The sequence below is a fragment of the Athene cunicularia genome (genome assembly GCF_003259725.1).
Source record: "Athene cunicularia isolate RWA chromosome 10 unlocalized genomic scaffold, athCun1 chr10_part1, whole genome shotgun sequence".
NCBI classification, from domain to species: domain Eukaryota; kingdom Metazoa; phylum Chordata; class Aves; order Strigiformes; family Strigidae; genus Athene; species Athene cunicularia.
This window is the reverse complement of record NW_020799112.1, coordinates 15516393-15531373: the sequence shown is the minus strand read 5'-3', so window position 1 is coordinate 15531373 and position 14981 is coordinate 15516393. Positions and strand designations below refer to the sequence as shown.

The window sequence follows — 14981 nt, the reverse complement described above, 5'->3', positions numbered from 1 at the left end:
CATACCCTCAATCTCTTCTTTCACCAGATAATGCAAAGGTTAAGAAATGCAGTAATTAATTTCCCATCATTACCAATGCCATCCTGGAGATACTTCTGCTGGCTTTTGAATTTATCAATACTCTGAAAGCAAATATTTCCACTTTTTGCACTAAGGCAGAGATTGCCAGGCACTGACAGTTTTATCCATGATGCAGGTCACTAGAAAGGGTTAATCGGCCAGGAGTACATACGGTTTAAGAGCATGAGTGGGAGTGAGACAATAAGAACAGAGTTGGACTCAACTTCTTTGCATTCTCCCCCACAGCTCCTTTTGGAGGGTGTTTCAGGGACAGGCTGTGAGGAATGCACACTATCTAATCTGCATGTATAATGTAAATATGCACATTTTTATTTGCTCTCTCCATCTGCAGGGAACTTGCTGGCATCAGAACAGCCATGTGGTCTCACAGCAAAGTTTCCTTGTAAGAGGAAAGGAGGAGACTTATCAAGGCTGCTTGGTCTCTGTCTCATGCATACTGTGCAAATGGGTGCACAAAGTCTGTCCTATTCACACCTTCACATCTCTGCTCTTTGATCTCAGGACCTTGGGAAAAAAAAAAAAAAAAAAGCTGTACTGGGGTCCTTATGGGGAGCTGGTTCATTGCCTGAGCTGGAAAATCATTGTGGAGGGAAGGAAGAGAAGAAATTGTACTTGGCCAACCTTAAATGATCATATTTAAACCAATTTCTCTAGCAAAGCAGAAAGTTAAAAAATAATGAATATTTAGGATAGGACAAATAGTCTTCATCTTTTGGAGCAGACAAAATGAAATGGAGGCAAATTCAAGAATGCTAAGCTTTCAGCATGAGGAAATCAAAATGTTTCATCTGAGTTGTCAAAATAAAACGTCTAGGCTGTATGTTTTGCAGGTTTTTTTCCTGTTTGCATTTGAGGCAAGTTGAGTAATTTGCAGATTGACTACAGCAGCCTGATTCTGCATTTTTGCCAAAAAAAAAAAAAAAAAAAAAAAAAAAAAAAAAGAGCTCCATTGTGGCCTTCTGAACAATGCTCATTACACTGACTGGGAAGCAGCAGCAGCAGCTGGAGTCGCTTGCCCTATCATCAATAGCTTGCAGTGCTTGAAGTTCTGGCTGCCCTATAAATTTTCTATCTCCCGACTGGCTGAAATATCTGACTTTGTTCTGCAAAACACTTTGGACTCGGGTTACTTCAAATCAGGGAGAGGTGTTGCTGTGCAGAAGCATAGAAATTTGCACAAAGTCACCAGAATCTAATGAAAAGTTCCTTCCTAATGTCTTTCAAGAACATAGATTGGCCTTTCCATGGATTTTTTTAAAGGCATGACCGAGTCAAAAGCATTTTTAATCTATTTTCCTTATTGTTCCACAGCATGCATGCATATTTGTGTGAGGTATTTGGGTGTACGTGGTAGTGACAGTATAAATATTAATAGCACAAGGGTGAGAATACATGTGGCCCTCAAATGAGGTTATATAAACACACAGCTGCTGCGCTATTTGTAAATTTATAAAGACACATTTCCATCAAGAGTGTGAAAGTCAAATAAGTGTGCAGAGAGAGAGCGAGCACATATGTTTCGTAAACTGCACAAGAAGCCTATAGAAATTACGTGGTGCTCCTTAAATCCCAGTCCAACTGAGGTCAACTGGAGCTGTGTCACTGACTTCAGTGGGATCAGGACTTGGCACAGTACACTTGCTGTGATTTCCCTGGATAAAGCAGATTGAGCTACTGGAGAAACAAAGGTCACACTCCTATCACAGTAGCAAAAGTGCTGATCCCTTGTGGCTTGCTGACATCTGAGCCCGATGGGGATGATGAAGCAGTGTAACACCCCACGGAAAAGAGCGTCCAACTTTGCCTCCTGCAGACTCTGCTGTCGGTGGGGAAACAGTCTCTGGATAGGGCCATGAACAAGGAGGAAAGAATGTCTGTGTTTGGCTCCCTGCATTCCCCTACACACCAAGCTCTGCTAGAGAGGGACAGTGATGGTGCATCAGCCAGGCCAACAAAAAAGCATCGCTTGTGTGTTTGAAAGGGTGATATGTCGACAGTGTACAGGCCAGATCTGTGGATTCCCAGACAGTCCCAGTCGTGCAGCTTGCACTCAGAGTCTCCCCAGAGAGGTTTTGTTAGACTGCATTCTAAAGGACAGGAATTGATGGGTCTAAGGTTTCGTCTCATGGACAAGATGGAGCATGAAAGGGGAGGAGTCAGAGGCAGGAAGATTTCCAGCACAAAAAAAGAATTTAAATAGATTAAGAAATTAAAACCTCCTCATTTTCTGGGACTCAGGTTTTGAGGTGCAGTATTACATTTTTCCTACTGCAGCAGATGCTAGTCAGACCCCAGTGGCAAGTCTAAGATCCTTATTTGGGCTCACAGAATTACCTTGGTCAGGATAGGAGCCTTTGAGTCAGGGACATCTTCCTAAGAGGCGTTTCTCAGCCTACTGCAATGGAGCAAGTCCATGCCTGACTCGGATAAAGGCCTGGTCATGTGGATGTCTGTTTGAACCTTCTTCACATTCTGTATGTCCCCATGTTTGGTAGAAGTGCCCTAGGAGAAGCTCATGAGAAACTATTCCATAGCCTTCCTGAAACAGCCTACCTCATGGGAAAGGTGTTTTTGCTTTTGTAAGGTCACTGATGCTTTAACAATTGGGCCAAAATGTAGTCACGTAGTCATCCAACCCTGGGAGGACAGTTTTCATGGGCACCAAAGGCCAGGATTCCTCCATTCCCAGCTTCTTTACCAAGGTGTCTGAGTTGGTATAATGTTGGCCTGGAATCCCTGGGTACCCAGTGAAGGGGTACAGGCATGACCAGACAGCAATTCAGACCTTAGGTGAGCTAAGGAAAGTGGGTTGAATCCAAGCTTCATTCTGCCTTTGACCGGGAAAACTTATCTTCTAATGGTCTAACTTTGTCCTCAGTGGAGGGCATCCGTCTGGGGGAGGGACTATGCAACAGGTGGGGTTATAAATGTGTACCGGAGTGCATTGCACACTCACCTCCCTCTGCAGACAAGACCTTATACTGAAATGAGAATAAGAACTTTACAGGTAATTGAATTTTCGGTTCACTAGCAAGAACACTTCTTTTCTGTGTTGTTTTTGACTGGTTATTTTCAGCCAAAAGTAAAAGAAAAAAAGCATCTTGGTTTGAGCAAAACATTTCTTTTGTCCTTTTATAAGAAGTAACAGCTGGGTTTTGAGCACACCTTTCAAAATAAAATGGAAGGCAATTTCTAACCAAACTAAATTTACAAAGGAAAGATCAAAATATTTTGTTTGAAAGTGATAAAAATAAACATTTAGATTCGAATAATAAATTCAATGTCAAAGTGAAGTTTCTAAATTCCCCCTCCAGCCTCTGAGAAGGATTCAGTGAAGCAAATATAAATTTGCAAAAAGTTTCTCTTACCAAATCTGCATTGCCCATTGAAACAAAACAATCCCAAAATGTCTTTCTGATCTAAAAATGATTCTACAAATTCAAGAGATCAGGCAGCTGTTTCTTGGACACAGCGCAGAGCTTTTTTAGCTAAAGTTTCAGCGAGTCACCCCTAGGCTTTACAGGAACGTCTCTGTTGAGTGATCATGATTCCTTTGTAATTTAGTCCATAAGAATATCCTGCTAATGCTCTCATAGACAAAAGATAGTCACCTCATCCAGATTGCAGTATGAGAGCAACCTGGGCTTGATTTATCGTACCTCTAAGTTACTTGTATTTGTTCCAACCAACCGACTGGCTTTTGCTATATTTAGTTTCAATGTAGGGACAAGGGCTGAAGGGAGTGGTACAAATTTTACAGGAATGTTTTGTATTTTACCCTAAGCGTTTCTTTCTTCCATATGCAAAATATGAGGGAGAGGGTGGGGAGAGAGAGTGTTTTTCCAGACTAGTGCAATTGTGCAAATGGAGAAGCCATGTGGATTTTGCAAAGGAGGACTGGGGATGAGTTATAAAGGCATGGCAGATGTTGATCTCCCAGTCTGCAGGGTGGAGGGAGCACCACTGGCCATCGGTCAGCAGCAAGCACTCTTCTGGGTGCGTAACACACCAACAGGTGGGTATGGACGAGAAAAGCCTGTCAATGGAGACTTCAACTGACCTGCGGGCACGCACAGAAAAAAAACAATCTCTCAGTATCCTCTAACTCATACATCATCACGGACACCTCACATTGCCTTGCTTGGCTTGGGATTTGAGAGCGCATGGAGGGAAGGAGCCACTGCCTGATCTGAGCCAGCTGATCTGCAGGCGACTGAGCGACGCTGGCAGAACTGCTTTTCTCACTGCCTCATCGTCCTCAACGCCGTTCTTCAGATGTGTACTTAGCTCAGCTGGACGGCCTGGCCCGATGCACTCACTCCATCATTATCCAGACAGGAATTTCGAAAGCGGCTTCAAATGCCTGTGATTGTGCACGCGTTAGGTGGCAATTTGCTGTCTGGGGCGCCACGTTGCAGTCAGCAGGACAGCAGCTCCCCTCGGACAGGCGAGGGGTGTGCATGTGTGCATGCTCCTCCTTTGGCTTCTTCCTGTCCTTTCCTGGCTTTCTTCCTTCTTCACTGGAGAACAGCCTGTGGCAAAGCACGATCACTAAACTCTTTCCCCCAGCCCTCTCTGAATACATTTGATAGAGGAGATAATTTATCTCTTTGAGTATGAACTCAAGAGCTTTAGAGGTTGAAATATTTGCCTAGTTTTAGATGTGTAAACACCTGAAATACTTTTTGAGTCATGAGGTCAGGGATATAAAGAGGACTGTGTGTTACCACTGGTGAAGATATTCTGGATTTACATCATCGCACTGAATGCAGTGCACTGATTTTTCCTCCCCTACGCAGCCTGCAGGGAGGTGTCTTTTTACATGGGGCCATCAGCCTGGCAGCTTCCATGAGCTTTGCTGAGCTGATGCATGAGTGATGTTTTCTGCTTGGAGTTGGTGCTGGTGTGAGCTGGGGCCTGACCTTAGTGCCACTGTTCGGACAAGAATCCCCTCTGATTTCTTCCAGGCATACTCTGTACAGACTAATCAAAGGACCCTGGCTGCTGTCCCTCTGATGCATGGACTTTTCACTTTGATTTTCCTCTCCCGTCACACATGGAGCTGCCAAGCATCCAGGCTGTGTGATTGCATATTCCCCAAATCCCTCCACAATGGATATTAATCTGCTCTGCTGTATTTCACTCTGATTTCCTTCAGTAAGCACTGGGCTGGTGCACAGGGGAAGATGAAAGGAGGCATCATGCAAAGTCAGGCATGACCCCTAGAAGCAGTAGGGGCTCAGCAAGGATGGGGCTGTGCTGGGCTAGACTGGGAGTGCTGCGTGAGAGGCAGACATGGGTGCAAACACTCAGACTGATGAAGAATCACATGAAAGGTGCCTTCCTCAACAGGGAAATATGTAGAGTTTTGGGGGAAGGAGAAGTGTTTTCCCCAAAGGGCAGCTCGTGTTGTTGTTAGAGAAAGTCATTGATGGTTGAGAAAATTGGTAAATCCTCCAAATGAACAAGAATGTTTGGAAATTTCTCTAGGAAAAGTGAATAGAATAAGTGAATCTGCTCATTTTTCCCCACCAGGTTTTTTGGTTTGGCTCCAGTGATGTCCTTCCAGTAAAATAAACTGTTTCTCATCCCCTCCCTCATAAGTGAGCAATAGAGTAATTACCTGAGATATTACACTTGAACAGAAAAGCCACCAACATTATTAAAGCTACAACAAACTATAGGATACTGCTGACTCCCACTGTTCTCCCTGCAACATTTGTCTATTGTGTAATTCCAGATCTATGACACCTGCTATTCTCTGTCCCTTTGAAATAACAATGTCTGTCTTTATACATCACTTTTCCACCACAGATCTCAAAGTGCTTCCAGAAGGCAAGTATCATTATTATCATTTTACGGATGAGAAATCTGGACACAGGGAGGTTAACTGCCATTGGACTATCCAACATTTACTCTTCTACCAACAGATCATCCATCTACAATGCAGGTCAAATTTCTCTCTTTCATTCCTGGATCACTCTCTCTTCCCTGTTCAACCCAATAGAATCCAAAAGAATATGCAGACGTTTAAATTTATGTGGAGTTATTGACACTGTGTTCTGTTCTTTGTCTCCCTGTGGTTCCTGGAAATTCTGCTATTTCTGCCTGCTTTAGAAAGAGCTGAGATAATTTCTTTTTCTATGAGCACAGATTACAAAACCAGGTCTGGTTCATGTATCTCCCAGACTCTGGAGGAGCCTGACTGTGGCAATCTCATTAAGACCTTTTGCAGAATAAAGGATAATTACAATATTCATTATTTTAGACTTGGGTTTCCACTCCAGCATTGCACCTACCTTCACAGGATGAAATGCTAGTGTCTCTTTACACTGGAGTCTTGTTAGCCTATCACTGTTCAACAATGCTTATGGTTATGTTTAAAAATTCAGAGGAACTACATTTTAGACGGTAGCCTGTGCCTGACCTTTTTCACCCAGCATCAATTATGGTGAGGAGAGAAAATGAATCGTTGCCTTTGAATGATAAACTGTTTAAAAATAGGGCTTATAATGGCAGCACTGACAGACTTTCATTTATAGCAGCTTCAGTAGGACGAGGATAGTATATTTCATGGGACAGAAGAGAGCGACAAGAGAAAAGAGAAAAAGAAAAGGACAATATTTATCTCTGAGGTGTTTCCCCAGCAAAACCAATTACTGGTCCTGCTCTGCTGAAGGATGTGAAATGGCTAGCAAAATATCAAGCAATGTTGCAGAAGACGCTTTTGTCACACCTGAATTCCCCTCTGGGACTTGGATAGGACACCAAAGACAGAATAGATGAAAGGACATAATTCAATCGGTCTCAGTAGATTTGCAGATGCTTATTTGTGCCAGAACCTTCACCGTCAGATCCTTTTCTGTTAGTGCAATGTAAACTTTGGTGGAAGCAGGGTACACTCAGAACATCCTCATCAGAAGACCATTAAAATAGCTGCACAGGGGCAGCTGTCTTGGCAGGAGTCTAAAAAAGAGCATAAGAATAGGGCAAGAATTTATTATGCTTTCCTTACATCTCCCTGAATTCCTGATGGTTTTAGCCTTTCATTTGCTCTAGTTCTCCTGTTGCACTCCCCACGCACAGATACTTCTGAGTGCACACCATGATACTGTGCAAGCATTCACATCTAAATCTTGAATCTGAACAATGAACCACATTATGTAGGGTCCCTGCAAGCCAAGGTCAAAGCCACTTGGATCACAAATAGAGACGACTACACAAAGGTTTTAGAGTAAATTCTTAAGGAAAGAATAATTAGAGATGTGGAAGTAAACATAAAATGGGATAAAATGTTAGATAGGTTTACCAAAGGCACAGAGAGTGCCAGACTAACTCAATACCCTTCTTTGATAGGATAATTGATTTTCTAGACAAAGGAAATGCAGTAGATCTAATCTATCTGGATTTCAGTAAAGCATTCGATATGGTGCTGCATGAGAAATTATTAGTTTTGTTGGTGAATATGGGGTTTAGCACAGGAACTGTAAGGCAAATAAGGAAAGAGCTGAAGGGGAAACAATAGGTTTGTTTAAAGGGAGGAGCATCACATGGAAAGAATGGTAGTAATGGCAGACCTGAAGGAGCTTTCTAGAGTTTAATCTGTCTTAAACATTCATGAATACTCTGTGTATAAAACATGTATATAACGCTTGTACCTGTGGGTACAAACCTGGAAAACATTGCAAATGGGAAGAAGGGTTGGAATACTGTAAGAAGAGTTAGATGATTTTGAGAGTCAGAATAACAGAAACAGGATGGAATCTACAAGTATAGACGGCTATGTCATGTATTTAGGTAACAGTCACCATATTTTTTTACTGTGATCTGTGGATCTGTTACCTGGCAATGACATAAAAGGAGAAAAACAGGTATAACAATTGGTGACAAGATATCTATGACCCACCAATATGATGTCACCATTAAAAAGTCAATGTGGGGTTTGCGAATAGCAGGTGCTATTGTTCCACTTGAAACGGAAAAGTACTGATGCTATTGTGCAAGGTCGGATCTCCTGATCTGGCGTCTGATAGTCAAGAAAGGTGGATTCAAAGTGGAGCAGCTGTGGAACAGGACAATATGACTGAGAGAATGGAGAGCTAGTCCTGCCAGAAGAATTAGGAAGATCTGACTTGTACAGCCTAAAAATTTGATGACTGAGATAACTATGTTGTGCTGTAAACACCAGGAGAGGGCAAAGGCACTTTAACCTAAAGGACAAGAAGATATCTGTTGGTAAAAGATATTCATAAACACATTCAGCTTAGATTTCAGAGGATGATCTCATTCCACCAGAATACTGAATGTCAGTTAGGAGAAATGGTTTTTAAAAAGCCTGCTAATTTAAAGATGGAAAGGGATTGATTGTGGCAGAAATGTTGTGGGGAGATTTGAACAGCACATGCCAAAAATATGCAGTCTCCAGCACTGTTTTTTAGTCCCTTTTTAATCAGCACAGAGAAATGAAATCATAAAACAGTATGAATAAGGAAACAAACAGCCAGTCTCCTGGTTATACGTCTATCAGTCCCCCGCTGGTGCCTTGGCTTAGAATTATTTGTGTTCATTCTCAGTGCCTCATATCTTACCAGTTCAAGTCGATTTCTAGCACATATTTTTGCATTGCAGTTAGGTACATTGAGCTCAGACTGAAATACAATATTCACAACTCCCCAATAGCTGTGAGATTCCCTTAAATATGGATTTAAGAGGTAAATCCTGCACCCTGATGGCAGAGACATATTCACCTTTTAAAATGACCTTGCCTTTCATCCAGACCTCAGTGGTCAATCTAAATTGTGTTGCTCCACTAAAATGTAGTTAGTTGATGAGGTCAGAGACATTATTTTTTCTTCCCTAGGCATTGCCTGCAGCCTTAGTTTGTAGGGGGTTAGTTGGCACTGATAGAGTGATCTCTGCATTGGAAAAACAGATTGACAAGATGGGCATGAACAGTTTAGCAGGCTGGAGGCAGGGAAGCAGGAGTTTACAAGCAAATTGGTTTAAGTACAGATTGTCTAATTTTTGAGAAGAGCAGCAGGGTGCTCCGAAGTTGCATGCTGCTGCAGCTCTTTATCCATTAGTTGGAAAAAAAAAAAAAAAAAAAAAAAAAAAAAAAAAAACAAAGAATAACCTTTGAATAGCAATAAAATATTTCAAAATTGGATAAAAAAAACCCCAACAAAACTGTAAAGGGCATCTTTTCTGAGTGACAGGGGACAAGAGGTGAGATTGACATCAGCAAGATAAATAGGGATGCCTATATAGAGTGGACTCAAAAAAATTCAGCCTCTATGCTAATCCATAAAACATCAACACCTTGAACTGGGAATCCATAGAGTAGACATGAGGATAATGCAGAGCGATCGGTGTAAATGCAAAAAAAAATAGAGCAAAACCAAGTAGAGTTAAATCAGGAAGATCGGCTGCGAGTTTACAAACAGCACGACTGTGACAGGAGCTACACACTGCACAGCCCTGTAGGGCTCTGTCCCCGCTATAGACATCAACAGATCAAGACACTGCGGTAATGTCAACACAGCTGCATTTCGGAGCAACTTCAGCCTTTCATCAGGGAAAGCACAAACTTCTCTACACACATTCCCTGCTATTAGGAACTTAGAAGTCATTTAAAGATTAGCTGAGATGTTATTTCTATCAAGCACTCTTTAAGCTTCGCCATTAGCAGCAAATTGGCTGTGAATAGTGTCAGAGCCCCTTTCATTTCTGAAAGGCAGCTTACAGGTGAGGGACTTCCTGAACTAGAGGTGATATCCTTATATTTAATAAACCTTCACAGAATTTTTCTCTCCTTATTTATCCAGCCACTTTTTAAACCCATATAAAAATTTAGCGTGCACAGCGTCCCATGGCAAGGGGTTCAAAAACACACTTTGTGCAGAGTAATCTCCTGATGTATGCTTTGAACCTGCCATCAGCTAAATTTATTGGATAGCCCCTCATTCTCTTATTGAAAGAGCCATGAGAATTCACTGTTTATATTTTCTACAGTGAAATAACAGCAGAAGAAAACAACCTCCTTGCGTGTCCGTAAGTATCTCATTTTGACCACATCAGACTCTGGCTTTGAGGGCATGTCAGACAGTGGGTCACAAATCCTTTGCTGCACAGCTGAAACAATGGGATGGCAGAAATTAGGACATCTCGAAGATCCTATATTTTCTGCTTTTTTCCCCCTTCCCTCCATTTCACAGACTTTTTTTTGAGACTGCTGTCTTACAGTGTAACTTGCAGATGTTTCATGTCAGTGCTATTTCTGACCACGTTGTCTGAAGCTCCCATTATATAGGAAACAAAGCATATGCACAAGAAATCTATATTTTTTTTAGCTCAAAATGATAATAACAGGAGCTTAAGTTTCACTGATTTGTTGACAATGTCATAACCTGCCTATGAATAGCATCATAGCACAGTCATAGAAGCATAGCTAATTGAAGTCTGTTTTGGTGGATACAGTACAAGAGAATTTGGCCTCTTGTTTAACAGCACTCACTTAATTTACTATGTTCCAAAGTAAGGATCAATAAACAAACAAACAAACAAAAGCTTTTCAGTTTATTCAGCAGAGAAAGAATTATGACATGAAGGATAATGTCTCCCTATTTTATAATACCTCTGGCAATAATATATTGAAATTGTTATAAAGCCATGATCATATCAGAGACATTGAGCAAAGAAACAACCACAACAAAACTCAATTTTACATATATTCCTTCACATGACAGACAAATCAATCCATTCTCATAAATAATATACAAAATCCCTCGAATAGCTCAAAATTCAATACACTTACTAGAATGTCACTAGAGCCCTGGGAACCATGTGCATAAAAACTTAGGTGGAGAGAATGATCCAAGCTCCATCATTTCAAAAATTCCTAGATAAGAAGTGGCCATTAAAGATCCCATCATATTTTATTAGAGGGAAGGGATTTAACATACTACAGGGACCCCACGTTTTGCTCTCATGTTGGTCAGCTGTGTTTGTTGAGAGGTTACTAAGTTTCATGCAAGGCAGATGAAATTGGATGAGGATGTGGGCAAGACTGGGGATTAGACATACAATTTATGAAGCTGTTTGGGGAAAGAAGATAGTAAATCTTTTGTAGTAATTTATAATATAATATTTCACTGGTTTGGATAACCTATGTGTCGTACAAGGTCATGTTATAAAGGTCTTTTTCTAAACATAAGGCTCTCCTTTTTGTCTTCCTCTCTCTCAGGCACACTTATATCTTGGCACCCCAGTATGAAAGTGCTATGGAACAAGCTCCGAGTGTCAATATTACGTTGGCTTATGCAAATAAAAGCTGCAGAAAGGTCAAATCTTTTACTGGTCATATCTGGAGGACTTTACATACAAAATGGATTAAATGAAGATTACACATGGTGCTGTTCCAAGGCAGAGCTGTTTCATATTTTTTAACTTCACCAGTCTTGTTCACGCCGAATTAATAGCTATCATACATGCAAGAGATAGACCTGTTCTGGCTGCTTTCACAGAGTCTAAACTGATACAAATCCTCGTCTTTTGGAGGAAGGACTCCAGTAAAGTTACTGGAGACACACAAGACTTCAGTGTGTTCAGCCCCGATTTGTAGGTCACCAACACATCTCTTGTCCTAAACCTTTAGCCAGAGCGTGGGAGAAAATGTCTCTTGGGACAAATAATATTATCACTGTAACAGAGATCTCTAAACTGAGCCTTAGAGCTGTTGCAACTTTGTCCCTTAAAGAAATGATGCTCCAGAATTTTCCTTCTAGGTTCTTTTCCAACCCTGATCTGATCCTGCTTTGAGCATGGGCATTTCACAGAAGAGTTTTGGTTTTGTTTGGGATGTTTCTGACTTCGCTAGTAAAAAAATCTCTAAGGGTCATTCCTGGCAGTAACTTCTCTGCACCCTTACACTAGGCAGTATGAAAAAAAAAAGTGTACCCTGCAGGATACATACCTGTGTCCTCAAAACACATCATGTGCATATTCTGCCTCCAAACATCTGTTGTTTGTTTTAATTCCAGTAATCCTGTGTCCAGAGACCCCCAAATTCTTCTGGCTCTTCTTCCTTCCCCACACGCCTTCCCTGGTGACTTAAGCCACACTAGCCATCTTGTCCTCCAACCAAGGCTCCCCCTTGAGTGAGTGTTCTGCCTTTCCTCACCTAAACTTTCTCCAACATTACCTCCCCTCTTACACAGGCAGAGGAGGGTGAAGGTGTCAGCCAGCCCCACACCAAAAGTGGGACTTTGTGCAGGTGGTGGGGCTGAGAGAGTCACCAGATCGATGGACTATTCTATGAACTGCACTGTGTGTTTTTTAAATAAAGTCAGGGAAAACTACATTTTATGCTAAGCATATGACTACCATAATAGTTTGTCTCATAACAAGATTGTTAGCCAGAAGGGAGAGTGAAATTGTTGTCTTTTATATGTGTAACTAACCATGCCCGGACAGAAGTGTGCATTTGGCATAATTAAAACACTGATGCGTCTCAATGAAAGCTCGCCCCTCAAGGCTGTGGGAATACCCCACTTGGTGCAGTTTGGGGAACTGAAACACGTCGTGCACAAGTCATGCACGGAAGTTAAGAGTAATGGGTGAATTACTTGAGTATTTTAAGCTTGTCCTGACAATGGCCAGAATGTCACCAGCTCAGGTTCAGCATCCTCAAGATGCTAAAGCAAAAGATATGATTCCTGTTGAGTAGCTACCTTGGGGAGAATTGTCCTATTTTTCTTATTTTTAAATAGAAAGCTTTTAAATACAGATTCAAGAGGACTGAGTAGAGCTAATACATCAGGAGCACTGAATACTGATTCTTCATCATAATAAAAACATTGATATGAATGAGAGAAGGAACAAACCATACCAGCGTGACTGGACAGCCTATCCTGGTGGTTTGCTTCTATGCTTTGGATTAGAGTTCCTCCTATCTTCACAGCTCATTTAACCAAGTCCAAGTGCTTCCTTTCACTGCCTCCCATCCTAATCTATGTAAACCAGCTCAGTCAGGCATTTTTCATTGAATTAATACATATTAATGGGCAGTAATACATTTGTACTATTGCATACATTTTCTTGAGGTACAATTTTCCATCTAAAGCATTTTATTTGCATTGCCTCATGGTAACTGCATCCACAATAATATCTTCAGTGATTATTCATTACAGGAAAAATACAGCTGTGCCAAACACTGTATTCTAGTGACTTTTTTTTTTTTTTTTTTTTAAATACAATACACGATTATATTTGTAGGCTAATTGTATCATTGTCATTAACTGAAGAAAACAATTTTCTGCTCAGCTACTGGGAAAAGTAGTGGACAGTAGAAATCAGGCATCTTTTAGATATGAAGAGAAATTTTTGTTAAGAAGAGATAGAAAACAATAGATGTAGGGTTTGGACTAAGATCTGATTTGGATGTAGAGGTTATGAAGCACATGAAATGTAATAAATACACATAAACAGGTGCCAAATGTTATTATTATAAATTGAGCAAAACTGAAGCTTAGTTTGGATGACTAGAAAGTTGTCAAGCAGATACATAACTCATTCACATTGGGGTTTCCATGTACTTACAGACCTTGTAGATATCTCATCAGAGTCTGTGTTTAAATTCAGATAGAACTGGGTATGAATGAGGGACAACTGCTGGTAATAGTCAGTCGCGTAGTGTAACCCAATGCATATGTAATAAGTAGATGTTGGACGTTCTCATGTTTCTTTTGAAATGAATAGTATGTAATGGAGACATAAGCAGGTAAAGAAGGTGGTGGAAGTAAGTTTGGCCTCAATTCACACTGAGTGATCTTTTCTCTGGGCTCACCTTTCTCCTCATGCCCTGTAAGATGCCCTTACTCTTGTCACAGGGTACCCTTGGGAATGCAAACAGACTGTTCAGCATGCTTCAGTCAATTTGCCACCACAATAGGAAAAAACCAGATACACAAGACACCATGTGGAACAAGACTGATGGGATAATAATGTGTGTCCATCTTTCTCACTGGAAAGCTTCAGCATCAATTACTGTGTCAGTTGTAATTGTGTTGTCTGTTGAGGAGAGGCAGACAACGCCACTGCTCTAATGAGGCAGGAGGCTCTGTCCTTTCCTATCATGATTCAAAATCTTTCTGAAGGGAATACAGGAATTTCTTGAAAACTTAGCTGCAACTAAACAGCAAACCATAATTAGCTGCAGCAAAATAATTAGCTACATAAACACCTTCAGGCAATAAAATTCTAGTTACTCTTATAGAGGCAATTTGACCTCACTTTCTGTCTATTATACACAACTTTCTAGAGTCTTATTGATACTATAGTGCCAAGACCTATGGGATTTCCCGAAGTTTGTTTCCATTACTTACCAAGGAAACAGCAGTTCTGCAGTTGCTTAGGAGATTAATTAACTTGTCAAATAATTAAGTAGACAGCCTATAAAGGAGGTTCCCATTTCATAACTGATTTATCACTTCAGAAGCTTCCCAGATTTAGCTTCTTTACATGAAGACTTCCATACCATGAGAAAAATATTAAGATATATCTGAGTTAAGGGGGGGTTTGTGTACATTTAACCTACAACAACAAACTTCAATAAGTGAACTTTTAGGGCTGCTTGACCATTTTCATTTTGGTGGTAGCAGATTAGCATTGGCTGAGTGACAAGATCAGACTTTTAAAATGAGCTGCTGCTTCAGAGAGTCTTAAAATTATTTGGTCAGCTGCTGTTCTAATCGGTTCATTATTTTAGCAGACCCAGGTTCAGCTACCTCTGCTGTGCAGCTACCTTGTTTTCCTGTGCAATACTGGTCAAATTGCGTAGGACTGTGAGAGATCCTGCATATGAGAATCGCATTCAGAAGAGCTTAGCTCCCAGCGCAGCACTT

General features: G+C 41.0%; 1 long non-coding RNA gene across 1 annotated transcript in view; it reads left to right on the top strand.

Annotated features, from left to right (window-relative positions):
• The window catches only part of LOC113484047, a 4283-nt gene extending 3728 nt beyond the window's left edge, over nucleotides 1-555 (top strand). The window contains exon 3 of the long non-coding RNA XR_003399147.1: nucleotides 413-555. This is a non-coding gene — a long non-coding RNA (uncharacterized LOC113484047). The remainder of the gene's footprint in view (nucleotides 1-412) is intronic.
• Nucleotides 556-14981: the final 14426 nt, after the last annotated feature.